This window comes from Rhinatrema bivittatum, unplaced genomic scaffold (genome assembly GCF_901001135.1).
Source record: "Rhinatrema bivittatum unplaced genomic scaffold, aRhiBiv1.1, whole genome shotgun sequence".
Lineage (NCBI taxonomy): Eukaryota > Metazoa > Chordata > Amphibia > Gymnophiona > Rhinatrematidae > Rhinatrema > Rhinatrema bivittatum.
The window spans coordinates 38,652-55,624 of record NW_021821204.1 but is presented as its reverse complement, the minus strand read 5'-3'; the positions used below and the strand labels follow the sequence as shown (position 1 = coordinate 55,624).

General features: G+C 45.0%; 1 protein-coding gene across 2 annotated transcripts in view; it reads left to right on the top strand.

Annotated features, from left to right (window-relative positions):
* The first annotated feature begins 3,011 nt into the window (after nt 1-3,011).
* The window catches only part of LOC115082519 (zinc finger protein 664-like), a 41,184-nt gene continuing 27,222 nt past the window's right edge, over nt 3,012-16,973 (top strand). Inside the window, exons 1-2 of one of the 2 annotated variants that reach the window (XM_029586749.1) lie at nt 3,012-3,606; nt 11,773-11,855. The gene's annotated coding sequence lies outside the window, so the exon portion shown is untranslated. The remainder of the gene's footprint in view (nt 3,607-11,772; nt 11,856-16,973) is intronic. The other variant, XM_029586750.1, reaches the window with a different exon arrangement.

The following is a 16,973-nucleotide window of genomic DNA, read 5'->3' as shown; positions in this document are numbered from 1 at the left end:
CTTGTTTTGAGGCTCTTTTTTTTTTTTTTTTTTTTACCTAAACTAAGGACAGAGCCGATGCAAGACTAGTAGGTGCCCTAAAGGAACCTTCAGCCTTGCATTCCCCCCCCCCCCCCCCCCCACACACACACAGGTACACAATTTTCAAAAAAATATCAAGCATTACTATGAATGCAAATTCTGCATTTATACTAAGATTCACAGGAAAAAAGAATACAACTTGATATTTCAAAACAGCACACAAATAAAACAGGCTTTCAAAGTGCAGTCTTCTGAGGGAAAGGGTAAAACCACCCCACATGAACCCCAGGCATCCCCCACACTCTGTGTCCCCTCGAGAAGATGCACTATGGTGATGTAATTCCCCTTGCGTCACTATTCGGTGAAAAGCATAGCTGCAGGCAGGAGAGTTTTGCCCTCCCTCCTCCCCTTGAAGACCCCCAGAGTCGCAGCCATTAAGCCAAGGACGGTCAGCTTTACCCCTTATAGTGCGTCAAAAACGAGCGGCCAACCCCCCCCCCCCCAAAACGAATAGCTCCCGCAACATGCAAATGCATGTTGGTGGCCCCTATTAGTTATTCCCGCGCGATCCAGAAAGCAAAATGTGCAGCGAAACCGCACATTTTACTTTCAAAAATTAACACCTGCCCAAAGGCTGGGCGTTAATTTCTGCCGGCGCCGGGGAAGTGTACAGGAAAGCAGAAAAACTGCTTTTCTTAACACCCTCCGACGCGCTATTACCCTTTCCTGTATAAGGGGTAAAGCTAGCGTGTCGAAAACGCGCAGTCAAACCCGGGCTAACAGTGCGCTCCACTGCACTGCACTGTATCGGCCCATAAATAAGGTGATAGCTCCTGGTTTGGTACTTATATTACAGTACTGCCCGCTGTTTTTACTGTTAACTTAAGCTGCTAGAGCTCCTCAAAAGGGGAGGAGGCCCTCTCCTAGATTTTGATTTTAAAAGTAACGAACCTTAATCATCTCACAATCACTCATTACCATGCTAATTGTTGGAGTGTGTCTTCAGATTAATAGGCAAGAAAACACACTGGGAATAGATCAAAAATAATTCTCCAATCCTTAAATGTACTCATACACATAGAGAATTATATAAACATTCCAATGATGTGCAATAATTGTTATTACTCTAACAACTTGTAACAATTACACCATTAAAATTCACCAATAACAATCACTCTTCCATTCATACATTTAAAATCACAAACTGATGACACAGTATAATTCTTACAATTCATCATATATAAGTACAAATTTGCAAAATATCAAACTTTTAATGAGAAAAACTTTTCTTCATGGAGTTTCCAATGGCTTCCAACTTCTCATTAATGTGCTTATATCCTCCAAAGTTATACGTGTGTGTGCTGACTCTCTGCACACACTCGCCGCTGTTTGCAATATTCCACAGCTTTTTTATTTAACTCGTGCCAAGGGAACTAGCCCTATCAACACGCGAGATGCGTTACTTGTGGGAAAGCGTTTGAACTCCTCGGAAGAGGTGGAATTTAATATCGGCATGAGAATTTTACCATTTGTACAGCGTTTGAAATTGTACTGAAAATATTAAGCACAGGTGAATACCTGGTAATTATTAATAGTATGTCCCTGATGAAGCCCAAACGTGGGTGAAACAAGGATCCGTTGTTGGACTGTATAAATGTGGATGGAGTGTTGATAGGGCTAGTTCCCTTGGCACGAGTTAAATAAAAAAGCTGTGGAATATTGCAAACAGCGGCGAGTGTGTGCAGAGTCAGCACACACATGTATAACTTTGGAGGATATAAGCACATTAATGAGAAGTTGGAAGGCATTGGAAACTCCATGAAGAAAAGTTTTTCTCATTAAAAGTTTGATATTTTGCAAATTTGTACTTATATATGATGAATTGTAAGAATTATACTGTGTCATCAGTTTGTGATTTTAATGTATGAATGGAAGAGTGATTGTTATTGGTGAATTTTAATGGTGTAATTGTTTACAAGTTTGTTAGAGTAATAAAAATTATTGCACAACATTGGAATGTTTATATAATTCTCTATGTGTATGAGTACATTCAGATTAATAGGGTCATTTATCAAAATGTTATAAGGCGTTTTCGCATGTGTTAAGGGCTTATCGCATGCGAAAAGCGCCGTTAACGCATGCGATGAAAACACCTTTAACGCATGCGATAGCACCATACTGTATGATGCGATGCAAATCCAAAAAAGAGGAGTGGGCTGGGTTTACCATTTTGCGAACCACTATCGCATGGCTTTAACGTCGATTTTAGCTACACCCTTTTCAGTTTTGGTGAGAGAGAGAGACTAGCCATAATGCCCTCACCCTAGATAGGTATTTATGAGAGGCCCACCTAGTAACTCGAGGTGAAGTTTAGGATTTAGTGTAGGGGTTAGGGGCCACTTTGACATTCAAAGTGAGACGTACCATATTTAGCTAAAGAGGAAGCAAGTGCAATAAGTGAAAATGTAGTGACACGTATTAGATTTTTACCAAATGTGGCAAGAATGGTGATTGGCAGGCATGCACTTTCAAAAGTGTTTCGAAATATTCTAAAGGAGAAAGAATAAAAAAACAAAAAAAAACAGGAACCCATCATCTCTACCGAAAACTTGCTTCAGTTCTCGGCAGCTACCGTCACTTGTAGAGAAGACAGAGAAGCAGGCTGTGGGTCTGTAGCTCAAGTCACCGCTCCTGCCCTCTGCCGGTAGGGATTTTATCTCTCTCAGCTGCACGTATTTGGGTTCACGGACTCGGGGCCTGCCGCGTGCTGTTAGGGTGCATTCTGCAGATTTCACACAAAAACCAAGAGACTCCTTTGATTCCAAGCGTGGTACTATTTTTCTCCCTTGCTCAGTTACAGAGAAAAAAAAAGCATCTCAGATACATATAACTTTATTGACATGACAACGTTTGACAAAGTAATGTACAAACAAAATGGTCAAAATAAAAAATGGAAAAACATTTCAAAACAGCAATAATAGTAAGATAAAATTCGAGGGTATAGGAAGGACAATCACAGTTCCCAGATTTTGTGCTGGTCCTTATCGTCCCTAGTCAGATTCTGGCCTGGTGGCAGGATTCCACGTATTTTACTGCTGTAGCTCTGTTTCTCCTCGGATTATTTCCTGCTCATTGTTTTGTGGGAAGTCTTTGGCTTTCCCCGAAATGGGTTGGATCTCTGGCAGCAAAAGTCTCCCTAAAGCCGCGGCCAGGATTTTTCTGAACACAACAGAGCCCTTTCTGTGGAGGCTGCCCAGCGCATGTTTCCTTATAAGCCACCGTTTCGCTTATAAGGCTTATTGTGTTCTAGCAGGAGCAGTGGATCTCCTCTCGCTAGCCAGCCCGATACAATGAGGGAGGGTCCGGGTGAACCCCGCCGGGGTGAGGCTGTGGGATTGGCTCGGTCCTGCAGGAAGTCTGCTCGTGTTTCGCTCCCGGCGCTGGGAGGGACCGAGGCTTTGCTGTCAGAGCGGAAGAAGCGAGCCCAGAGTGCAGGGCAGGATCCGCCTGTGTCTGCCCCACTTCTGCAGCTGCACGATGCACACGGGGAAGAGACGGCAAAGATCGGAGCAACTTTCTGCTCAGGTAGGAAGGAGAAAGGCAGGAAACTTCTCCCGTATTGGTATGCACCTGGGTAGCAAATCCGAAGGCGGAATCATCCCAGAGGAGAGAATCTCTGGCCCAAGAGAGGGACAGGGATGTTAGAAATTAGTCTTTTGTCTAAAAATCTGGTGTCTGACAGTTTTTATTGGTTCTGTGGGTTTCTGTTAGACTTCGGGTAACTCAGTCTGTCCTGCATTGACCCATCTTTATTCAGAATTAAGAGTTCCTAGCTGCCTTCTTCATGGTCAGGCCAGCATTTTTTTTTTTTAAATCAGAATAAACGATTGCAGTTTTGGGTGCGACCAACACTTGTCTCTCTCCCTCCCTTTTCTATTGTCCTCACCCACCCTATACCCCCTCACCTCCTCTGCCACCATTCCCTTCCATTGCCTATTTCCATTTATGATCATTTAATTTATTTTGGGTGTTGCAAATGCACCACCTCATCTATACACGAGCTGTCATTGCTGAACGGATTTCAGTGGGAAATCAAGGAATGACCCTTCTCTTCATTTTATTTGATGGACTGTACAGACTCAGGATGCTTTACTGGGACGGATAGTGATTTACACCCTTCCCTCCACTGAAGTAGGCTTTCTCTGAGCATGAAGTGAGGCTTGTTGTCAGTCCTGGAATTGTTTCAAGCATGCAGTTAAGAAAAGGAAAAAGCAAAATATCACCCTTAGAACAGGAGTTTGAAGTTAGATGGAGAGCTGTGGGATTAAGGGGCTCTGGTAGAGCACTCCCATAGCTTGTATAAGATCAGGGTTGCACTGTCTACTACTATTACTACTACTACTACTACTACTACTTATCACTTCTATAACACTAACGATATATGCAGCTCTGTACAAACACATATAAGAGAGAGTTCCTTCTTAGTAGAGCGTACAGTCTATTCCAAAAAATTGTATTTCTTTAACTTATTACAATATTTATATTCCATTGATAACAACGTCATGCTCAGCGGATTACAATTGCTACATAAAATACAGCAAATAAAAATGAAAAAAATAACAAAATCACATAAACACATAAATTAAATATAAAAAGAAAATGTAAGAATAGGTTTAAAAATATGGTGGTGCTGCTGCCAAAGGGATTACTTAGGAAAAAGCCTCCACAAACAATAAACATAAGCTTTTTTGAAGGGGTGAATAAAAAGTGAACCTGTAGATGTGGTGTATTTGGATTTTCAGAAGGCGTTCAACATGAGAGGCTTCTAAGAAAACTAAAACGTCATGGGATAGGAGGCGATGTCTTTTTGTGGACTGAAAACTAATTAAAAGACAGGAAACAGAGAGTAGGATTAAATGGTCTGTTTTCACAGTGGAAAAAGGTAAACAGTGGAGTGCCTTGGACTGGTGCTTTTTAATATATTTATAAATGATCTGGAAAGGGGTATCAAAAGTGAGGTGATCAAATTTGAGGATGACACTAAATTATTCAGAGTAGTTAAATCTCAAGCGGATTGTGATAAATTGCAGGAGGACCTTGTGAGACTGGAAGTTTGTGCTTCCAAATAGCAGATGAAATTTAATGTGGACAAGTGCAAAGTGATGCATATATGGAAAAATAACCCTTGCTGTAGTTACACAATGTTAGGTTCTATCTTAGGATTTACCACCCAGGAAAGAGATCTAGGCATCTTAGTGGATAATGTATTGAAATCGTCGACTCAGTGTGCTGTGGCAGTCAAAAAAGCAAACAAAATATTTCTTAGCATCCAGACAGATCAATCTAGAACCAGTGGGTTATGCTTCTCTGCCAGCAAATGGAGATGGAACAAACTGATATCACAGTATATATACTCCTGCAGTGACATCAGCCTGCCAGTATTCTCTGTCTCCAGCAGATGGTGGTGTGCATTTCCCTACTGGGGATTGCTGCAAATTTAGAGGAGAATTAATTGAGATTAGATTTGCCCTGCTCTCCTGCAGTGATACCTAATGGTCCCTCCCCCAATTGAGAATTCTTGAGGTGACTTCTGTGGTCCCTTAGATGAGTGCCTTGGTCCAGTAGCTGGTTAAGGCCGGAGTGGACTTAGCTGTTTTAAAGCAGCGAAAAGCAAAGGAGAAACGGTCAGAGACAGAATGAAAAGGGAAGTGTAGTACTTCCTCCGATCTCTGTGCTTGGTGTGCCATCCCGATGTTTGTTCCCGCTCCCGTGGGGTTAGGGGAACTGGGCAGCCTGGCGGGTTGAGCAGCCCAGATGGGCTAGGCCTTGGGGCTAGGCTTCTTTGGGTGCACTACGTGGTAGGCCGCAGTGGTATTTTTGCATTCTTTTCTGTGTGGCTGCCCTCTATAGGATCGTCGGTGTGCGCAAGTACGTCTGGCTGTGCATCCAAATTGTGCGCCCAGTTTGTTTTGTATGCGCATTGTCCTACTTATCATTGTGCGAGCGCGGTGACAGTGCGCTTAGGGGCGGATTTTAAGAGCCCTGCTCGCCTAAATCCGCCCAAATCCGGGCGGATTTAGGCGAGCAGGGCCCTGCGCACCGGTGAGCCTATTTTACATAGGCCTACCGGCGCGCGCAGAGCCCCGGGACTCGCGTAAGTCCCGGGGTTTTCTGAGGGGGGCGTGTCGGGGGTGGGCCCGAACTGCGCAGCGTTTTCGGGGCGTGTCGGGAGCGTTCCGGGGCGGGCCCGGGGGCGTGGCCGCGCCCTCCGGACCCGCCCCCAGGTCGCGTCCCGGCGCACTAGCGGCCCGCTGGCGCGCGGGGATTTACGCCTCCCTCTGGGAGGCGTAAATCCCCCGACAAAGGTAAGGATGGGGTTTAGTCAGGGCCGGGCGGGTGGGTTAGGTAGGGGAAGGGAGGGGAAGGTGAGGGGAGGGCAAAAGAAAGTTCCCTCCGAGGCTGCTCCGATTTCGGAGCGGCCTCGGAGGGAACGGAGGTAGGCTGCGCGGCTCGGCGCGCGCCGGCTATACAGAATCCATAGCCTTGCGCGCGCCGATCCCGGATTTTAGCGGATATGCGCTCAAGGAGAATTATCTTCATCTGATTTTACTAAGCCTGGGTCCTCCCAGCCTGATGACGACCTGGTTAAGGATATTTCAGGAGGAACACCTGAACTTGGAACTCCCTTGACTGGATCCTCAGCAGGGGCTGGCAGCTCAGTGGGCGCCGCACAAGCGCCTCCTGGGTTTGTCATGGATCCTTCTGCCTTTTCTTGGGTAGACGTTTTTCAAGGATTATAAATAAACCTTTATTCAGGCACAGTCCTCGGCCCCCTTCAATCCGGTTAGGTCGGATCCTCAGGCGGTGGCCTCTCCATCTTCCGGTACTTTGTTTAAGCGTGAAGTACACCTCGAGCGGCAGGTGTCTCGGATAGGAATCAGGATGGCACTGATGATGAGGCAGATCCTGACTTCTTGGAGGATGGGGAAATTCCTCCAGGCCTGGAACCGTATAGAACTATGTTGCGGTTCTTTCATAGGGATGAACTGCTGGCCCTAACTTCCCAGACATTGAAGATTCTGGGAGTTCCTGGGGCTGATTCCATATCTGAGCCAAAGAAAAATCCCATCTTGGTCTCTTTGCATAAAGCCTCTTGTTTTTTTTCCCAGTTATGGAGGCCATTCAAGGATTGATTGATCTTGTGTTTTCCGAAAGTGGATGCGCTTGTCTGTGCCGTATCTAAACGGACTATCCCCGTGGAAGGAGGAGCGGCCTTGAAGGATGTGCATGATAGAAGGATTAAGGCCATTCTTAAGCGTTTGAAGCAGTAGCAATGACATTGCAGATCACTTCTTGTTCCCTCGTGACTCATTTTCGCATGGAAACATTGCGCTCAGTGATAATGGCCATCCAGTTGGGGGAACTTCTGACTTCCTTGAATCTGTCCGAGGCGTACCTCCATATTCCTGTTCAATTGGAGCACCAACGCTTTTTGCATTTTGTGGTGTTGGTGTGCCATTATCAGTTTGGGGCACTGCCTTTTGTTCTGGCCACTGCTCCCAGAACTTTTTCCAAGGTTATGGTGGTGGTGGCGGCAGCAGAACTGAATGGGATCCTCGTACACCCGTATCTAGACGATTGGTTGATTCTGGTCAAATCTCTGGAAGAGAGCCATCTGGTGACCCACAGAGTGATCTCCCTGTTTCAGGAGCTCAGTTGGGTGGTAAACCTAGCCAGGAGCAGTCTTCAGCTATCCCAGTCGGAGTATCTGGGCGTGCTGTTCGACACGAAGCAGGGCAAGGTTTTTCTGCCATAAGCTCATATTCAGAAGTTGATGCCACAGGTGCGTCTCTTGGTGAACACCATATGCCTGACAGTGTAGTCCTATCTACAGGTACTCTGATGGCGGTGACCCTGGAAGTGGTGCTGTGGGCAAGAGTGCATATGCGTCCTCTTCAGCACTCCCTGCTGTCTTATTAGAACCCACAGTTTCAGGACTATTCGATTCGGCTCCACCTGCCGATGGAAGTCTGCTCTCACTTCCAGTGGTGGTTGTAAGTGGAGCATCTGAGAGAGGGAGTTTCCCTGACATCACCAGACTGGTTGATCCTCATGACAGATGTGAGCCTTCAGGGTTGGGGAGCTCACTGTCAGGAACTAAAGGCGCAAGGGCACTGGAATACAGAGGAGTCTGTCTGGAACATCAATTGGCTGGAAGCCCGGGTGGTCTGGTTGGCATGCTTGCAGTTCAGCGACAGGCTGTGGGGTTGAGCAGTCCGAGTAATGTTGGACAATGCAATGACGGTGGCTAACATCAATTGGCAGGGAAGAACCAAGAGCCAGCAAGTGTCACAGAAATGGGTGGATATGCATCTTCAGGAGATTTTGGCTTTGCAGAAAAAGACAATGTAAGAGCAGACTTTCTCAGCAGAGAGAGTCTGGACCCAGGAGAATGAGTATTGTTGAATGAGGCGTTTCAGCTGATAGTGGATTGCTAGGAACTTCCGTTTCTAGACCTGCTGGTGACTTCTCGCAGTGCTAAAGTTAATTGATTCTTCAGTTGCAGGAGAGATCCAAAGTCCTTGGGTATCGATGCTCTGGTGCAGATCTGGCTAGAGGACAAGCTGCTGTATGCCTGTCCCCTGTGGTCCATGTTGGGCAGAATAGTTTGGAGGGTTGAAGGCCACAGGGGCATGGTACTCTTGGTGGGACCAAATTGGCCCAGGAGACCATGGTATGTAGATCTGAGAAGGCTCCTGGTAGACTCCTCCCTCCATCTTCTGATCCACAGGAATCTATTGCAGCAGGGGCCTGTCCTTCACAAAGATCTGACTCAGTTTTGTCTTATGATATGGCCCTTGAGAGGGCTCGCTTGTTGAAGCGTGGATATTCTATTGCGGTGATTGCCATCTTGTTAAGCATGAAAGTTCTTCAGTTCGTTAGCCTATGTGCAGGTTTGGCGAGTGCTTGAGGCTTGGTGTGAAGATCGAGGAGTGCTTCCTCATTCAGTTAGGATCCCGCTCATTTTGGAATTTTTGCAGGATGGGTTAAGTAAAGGGTTGGCCCTTAATTCCTTGAAGGTACAGATAGCAGCACTTGCCTGTTTCAGGGGCCAGGTGAATGGTGAATCCTTATCATCTCATCCTGTTGTGGCCCGTTTCTTGAGGGGAGTGAAACATCTTCGTCCTCCTTTGCAGTTACCAGTTCTCTTGTGGAGTCTTAATCTGGTGTTTGGATTTCTTAGCGGGCCCTATGTTTTGATCGTTGCGTAGCCTTTGTTTGCAGTTACTGACCTTGAAAATGGTGTTTCTGGTAGCGATATGTTCTACACGTCGAATTTCCGAGCTGCAAGCCTTGTCTTGCCAGGAGCCGTTCCTTCAGGTGTCTCCAGGAATGATACAGCTGCATACTGTTCCTTCTTTCTTGCCTAAAGTGGTCTCGGATTTTCACATGATTGAGTCCATTTCTTTTCCGTCCTTGGATAAGGGAAGAGAAGCAGAGGAATAATGCTGTTGCAGTTCTTGTATGTCAAGAGATATGTCATGAGGTATCTGGAGGTTTCTAAATCTATCCGAAAGACAGATCGCCTGTTTGTCCTTCATGGTGGAGGGAAACAGGGCAAGCCAGCGTTGTGGGCTACAATAGTTCGCTGGATTAAGGAGGTAGTCACGGCTGCCTGTGTGTCTGCTGAAAAGTCATTGCCTACTCAGATTAGGGCTCATTCCACTATGGCTCAGGTATGGGCGGAGGTTAGATTGTTGTCTCCCATCGACATTTTCCGAGCTACAATGTGGTCCTCCTTACACACCTTTTCCAGGTATTATTGCCTGGATGAGCAGGCCCAGGAGGATGCAGCCTTTGCACGTGCAGTTTTGACTGAACCAGGGGCAGCCTCTCACCCTATTCGGGAGTAGCCTGAGTACATCCCACTGGTCCTGAATCCATTTATCTACATGCTAGGAAATGAGAAATTACTACTTACCTGATAGTGTCCTTTTCCTTAAGGTAGATGGATTCAGCTTCCCGCCCTTGGCTGCTGAATGATTGTGTTATGGACCTTCTGTGTGGCTACGTGTTACAGGGATTACTGATAAGTGTTTATCCAGGCCCTCGATTAGTATTCATACATTCTTGCCTGAGTTCAGTGTTTCTTGTTGGTTGAGTACAGAAATGGTTGCCTGATTTTAATCAAGTTTTTTGCTAGTCTGTCCATAGTTGCTTTTGACGAGAATACTGACAGTATTCTCACTGCAGGAGTATATATACTGTGACATCAATTTGCTCCGTCTCCATCTGCTGATAGAGGTGTATAATCCACTAGTCCTGATTCCATCTATCTTCGTTAAGGAAAAGGAAATTATCAGGTAAGTAGTAATTTCTCATGTAATCTGTTGCTGCACAGGAAGGCAATGAATCTCCAATAATGGGGAGATATGATCTTTTTTTGCAGCTTTAAATATTAATTGTGCAGCTGAATTTTGTAAAAGCTGAAGAGAGCCTAAACAGTACTGTGGCAAGCCAATAAATAGGGAGTTATAGTAATCAACAGTAGTAAATATAAAAGTCTGAACAAGGGTGTGAAAATTTGAAACTGGTAAAAAAAAAAAAAAAGGACGAAGGTGCGGAGTGTTCTAAATTTATAGTAGCTGGCAGCAAGAACCCTCTGCAAATGATAGGAGAAAGTTAACCTTAAATCAAATAGAAACCAAGGTTCTGCACATTTTCTGAAAACTTAATCTTTTCCCCTTGAAAATTAAATTTGAGGGAGGGAGGGGACGAGTATTGGGTCCTGCAATCCAGGGAGCTTCGGTTTTAAACACATTGAAGGATACAGCATCTGTGTCATCCATTCAATAACTAGCGTTAAAATATTCACATATCTTATCAAAAGTATAAAAAACCATTTATCATTAACTGGGAAATACACCTGAAAATTATCAGCATAACATCTAAAAGTAGCATTACATGATTCTTACAGTGCACATAAAGGAGTCATAAAAAGATTAAATAATATAGATAGAGATGATCCGTGCAGAACACCTACAGACAACTGAGAAGACTATGAATTATTAATTTTAACCCACTGCACCCCAGGGGACAAATAAGCAAATCAGCTAAATACCTTACTGACAATCTCCACCTGGGATAATTTCATGATTGACTGAATCAAATAAGAACATAAGACTTGCTATACTGGGTCAAACCAAAGGTCCATCAAGCCCAGTATCCTCTTTCCAACAGTGGCCAAGCCAGGTCACAAATACCTGGCAGGATCCCATCGGGTAGATAGATTCCAAGCTGCTTATCCCAAGAATAACAGTGGATTTCTGCAACTCTTCTTTAATAATGGTTAATGGACTTTTTTCTCCAGGAACTTGTCCAAACCCTTTTTGAATGCAGCTACACTAATAGCTTTTACCACATCCCCTGGCAATGAATTCCAGAGCTTAATTATACAATGAATAAAAAAATATTTTCTTTTATTAGTTTTAAATGTATTACCTAGTAACTTCATTGCGGATCCCCTAGTCTTTGTACTTTTTGAAAGAGTAAACGACTGATTAACGTTTACTTGCTCCATTTCACTCATTATTTTATAGACCTCTACCATATCTCCCCTCAGCAGTCTCTTCTCCAAGCTGAAGAGTCCTAACCTCTTTAGCCTTTCTTCATAGGGAATTGTTCCATCCCCTTTATCATTTTGGTTGTCCTTCTCTATATCTTTTCTAATTCTGCCATATCTTTTTTGAGATGTGGTATGAGATGTGGAATGCAGCAGAGATATCTAAGAAAATGGCAGTAACAGAAGATCCAGCATCCATGGTGTGAAGGAGGTAATTATTTATTGATACTAAGTGTCTCATTACTATGATTCATCCTGAACCCACATTGATTGTTGTGCAGTGCTTTTTGATCTGAGATATACTCATCTATTTGTTTAAAAAGAATCTTCTCCAATAACTTCCCCAATGTTAGAAGATTGGAGATAGTCTAGAACTCTCAGCTTGATCAAGTGGGAAGGATTTCTTCTTTAAGATTTGACGGATAACTGATTCCTGCAAAATGTCAGGAACAGATCCTTCAGCTAGAGAAAAATTAAGAATCCTGACAAAGGGTTCTGTTATGTCATCTTTTAGATTATGTAATACCCAGAATGGACGCGGTCAAGGTTACAGTGTGACCTTTTTAATTGACTAAGCATATCCTCGACTTCCGTAGATGATACATACTCAAACATCTGCCATTTAGGGTTGCTAAATTCAGTTTTAGAGCATATTGTATTACAATTGTCGACTTCCGTAAAACTTCCTTGGCGAGCCAATGAATTAGCCTTATGCTGCAAAAAATTAGTGTAGGTCTGAGGGGAAATATTTTCCAGAGTCTGCACATGATTAGATTCCAAAAAATTATTAATCATGCTGAACAACTCCATCGAACGACAGGGATTATTAAGAAGTTTTTTGGAAAAAAAAAGATCTTCTAGCTGATATGTAGGTGTTTCTATACTCTGACCTAGCAATCTTAAACAATGATAAATTGAGTTTGCAGGGATAATGCCTCCATTTACATTCAGCTTTCTGCACAAGTCTCTTTTAACATTTAATCTCATCAGAAAACCTTTGGACGCTTTTATGCTGAAAAGCCTTATCCTTAGTTTTTGTTTTTTTTTGAAATTTGTATTTTATTGAATTAAAACTGAAGGACATACAAAGGTATAGTATCACTCCACAGTGTAAACGACATAGTGCACAGAAGGACATACATTGTACACTCTAGACAACGCAGAGTGGAAGTACATGATTGCTACACATGCGTCCCGCCTCAGTAAACTGAGAGCCCGCTTAAGAGAATGCCACCTCCCGCGCATATGGGACCCAAGTCTACTCTCCAAAGCACAGCTATTGCTCAGTATGTCATAGTATATACATATATCAAAAACAACATAATGCTTGACATCAATGTGGTGGTGTGAAACTAACAGATGAATAAAAACTGCTTAAACTCTGTGTGGACCTTCGCTTTTATTGCGTCCACTGTACCCCGACCCTCCCTTACCCATCCCACCCTCCCCCCCCAAACCAGTTCATCCAAAATTCCTTTACCGACCTATCCCGAGGAGTAGATGTAGAGCCCATTAAGAGGACAATGAGGTGAAGAGAAATGTCATAGTTAGAAAAGAAATGTACCTCCTTAAGGACGCCAGTAGAGTGGATCTACCTCTCCACAATTGTGTTACTACCAGATATCAATCCTTAAGTTTCCCCCTAGAAAAGGGCCCCCAGATCTTCTGAAATTTAGGTAGCTGATCCTGCCTGATTGCAGTAAGATGACTCATAAGGTACACCCTATCCAGTCTGTGCAGAACATCACTCAGGGTTGGGGTGTCTGCCCGCTTCCACCAGAACGCAATTTCACACCTGGTCGCTAGTACGACCTGCGCCGTCAATGCTCGTTCCCCGGAGCTACCCTCCTCCGGGTCAGCCTGTAAAAGGCAAAGCTGGGGAGTTAAGTTGATCTTAAAATGTAAGGTATTCTGAATATAGTCCTGAATACTCGTCCAGGTCTGTACCACCTTAGGGCAATCCCACCACATGTGAAAGAAGGTACCCTCTAGGCCACACAACCTCCAACAGCTGGCATTGGGGCGCAAGGACATTTTGTGCAAACGTGCCGGTGTGAGGTACCATCTATAAAGAAGTTTATAGCCATTTTCTTTCAGTGTCGCAGAGACTGAGCACCTAGAAATGCGCAGGTAGCAAGATTCCCAGGCCTTCCCGGTCATGGCTCCGCCCAGATCAGAGTCCCAGCGTGTGCGATATAAAGGCTTCCCTCCTTTTCCATCATTCAGCAAAGCATATATCCTAGAGACATGTCGCCGAACCCGATCCGCGTTCCCACAGAGTGTCAGAAATAGCGGCTGTTCTTGAGCGAACAACCTAGTTAGCCTATAAGTAGAGAAGAAATGAGATAATTGCAGGTAAGTGTAGTGGTCGGACGGTTCTAGGTGGTATTGGGCCAATAAGTCGGTGAATGGTATAAGTTTCCCTCCCTTCCAGAGTTGCCCCAAAGTGGTAAGGCCCCTACGCTGCCATCTGCTAATGAACGCTTCGTCCATCCCCGGGGGGAACATGTGGTTATGAAGAAAGGATGTATACAAATACGCCACGTGGTCTCCCACGAGCTGGGTTTTCCATAGCCGCCAGGTTTCCAGCACCACTTGTGAAAAAGTTGTTAGACTCCCCCCCGTCGGTCTGGGCGTTGCCCATACCCTAGTGACCAAAGGAGGCGCTCGAGCTATCGCCTTCTCTATGGATATCCAGGGTTTGGACTGAGTCTGGCAATGCCAATTGACTATCACAGCCAGCAGGTTAGCCACGTAGTACCATAGTAAATTAGGGAAGTTAAGGCCCCCATGCAACTTATCCTTATATAGCACCGATCTAGCCACCCTTGGGGGTCTCCTTTTCCAGACAAATCGGAATAGCTTCCGCTGCCACAGAGTCAATGCTTTGTAAGGTACCTTGGCAGGCAGAGTCTGGAACAGGTAGCAAAATTTGGGAAGTATCGTCATTTTGACAGCCGCAATGCGCCCTAGCCAGGACAAACTCAGTCTGTCCCATCTATCAAAACTGTGTTGAATGGAGGTAAGAAGAGGCGTGTAGTTTAGCTCAAATAGTTGCCGTAAATCAGGGCAAATCTTAACCCCCAAGTACTTAATCCATTGTTTAGCCTTCTTAAAGGGTAATTGGGCCGCCAGCTGCGAATATGCTAACTCAGGCATGGAAACATTGAGCAACTCAGATTTGTCCTCGTTCATCTTGAACCCGGACACTCTCCCGAAGGATCTAATTGCTTGCGCTAACTCAAATAAGGAGGTGGCAGGGTTCGTGACTGTGAAAAGAAGATCATCCGCAAAAAGGGACAATTTATACTCAGACCCTCCCACGGGCAGACCCGTGATGATCGGGGAGCGTCTGATAGTCTCTGCCAGTGGTTCCAGGGTCAAAGCAAAGAGCAGGGGTGACAAGGGGCATCCCTGCCTGGTACCCCTCCGGACCTCAAAAGGTGGGGAATACGCTCCATTAATCTTAATGCGGGCTTGTGGATGGTCATAAAGTTTAGATACCCAAGTCTGAAAATTAGCACCCAGCCCCATTTTTGACAAGACTTGGAATAGATAGGGCCAGTGAACCCTATCAAACGCCTTTTCGGCATCGATGGAGAGAAGAGTAGCAGGAATATCATTATTTTGTACATGTTCAATCAGTTCGACAACGCGACGCACATTATCGGAAGCGAGCCTCCCAGGGATAAACCCGGACTGGTCCGGAGCCACTAGAATAGGAGCCACCTGTCCCAATCTCCGGGCTAGAATTTTAGCCAAAATCTTTAGGTCAACATTGATAAGCGATATCGGCCTATAGGAGCCGCACAGGGTGTGATCCCTCCCGGGTTTGGCCAGGATAGTAATGCCCGCAGTGTTAGCCTGTTGTGAAATATGGCCCGTGTCCCTGAGATCATTAAACATGTTTACAAGAGGGGTCACCAGTAGGGGGCCGAACACTTTATAAAACTTCCCGGAATACCCGTCCAGTCCAGGGGATTTGCCCATTTTGAGCTCTTTAATAACCTGTAAAACTTCTATTTGTGTCACCTCCCTGTCTAGACGCTGTCTATCTGTCTCCGCTAATGCTGGTAGTGTAACACCCTCCAAATACTTGGAGATCTCTTGAGCAGTTATGGTCTGGTCGGAGTCATAGAGTTCTTGATAAAAGGCATTAAATCGCTTACCTATCTCCCCCTGTGAGTGGAGAAATTGCCCATCTATATTTCGAATTTTCGTAATTTGTGTGACTGCCTCCTTTTCTTTCAGTTTTCGTGCCAATTGTTTGCTCGCCCTATTGCCATATTCGAAATGTTGCTGACGCAGGAGATCTAATTGGTGGGCAATATTCCCCAGCTCTAAATCATGAAGGGCTCTACGTGCCTCTTTTAACTGTTGTGCAACAGAAGGCTCCATAGCCTTTTTGTGGCGTAATTCTAAATGAGCAATGGACTCTAGCAACTGTAGTCGCTTCTTCGCACTATCCTTTTTTACAAACACTGCCCTGGAAATAAATAAACCCCGAAGGACCACTTTCAAACTCTCCCAGAGTGTACCGGGGCCTACCTCCCCATTATCATTCGTGTCCAGGAAATCACGTATGGCTCCATTAATAGTTTCAACAAAAGCCTTATCATCAAGTAAATGCTCATTAAGACGCCAGAACCGAGTCCCCTGCTCCCCCCCGGGCTGCCTCAAAGTAACCCAAATTGGAGCATGATCCGACCAGGTGATATTGCCCACATCTGTATCTAGGACATGGCTCACCAGGGATTTATCAATTAGGAAATAATCGATCCTTGAATAGGATTGGTGTGGATTAGAAAAGAAAGTGTAGTTCCTGGCTGTAGGATTCAATAATCGCCAGATATCGGTTAGGCCCCTATCCTCAATCAAATGCTTAAAGGATTGCCTATCCTTGCGACGCCCCCCTGAACTAGAGCCCGTGTTGTCCAGATAGGGATTTCTGGTGATATTGAAATCCCCACCCACAATAACCTGACCCTCCGACCAATCCGCCAATATCTTGGAAAGCTTTCCATAGAAACCGGCCTGGTCACTTGTGGGCGCATACACATTAACCAGTGTGTAAAGAGTATGGTGAATCTGCACTTTCAGCATGATATATCGGCCCTCCACGTCCCTTAAAATGGTTCCGACCTCTGGCGTGAGATGCTGAGAAAACAAAATGCCCGCCCCGCAATATTTACTCCCTTTAGATGCTGCCGCATGGAAAAAGAGGGGAAAATCCCTGGAGGTCAGCAATTTTTCATACCGTTTGGTCAAGTGGGTTTCCTGACAGAACACAATATCAGCATGTACACGTTTCATATCCTGTAGGAAGGTT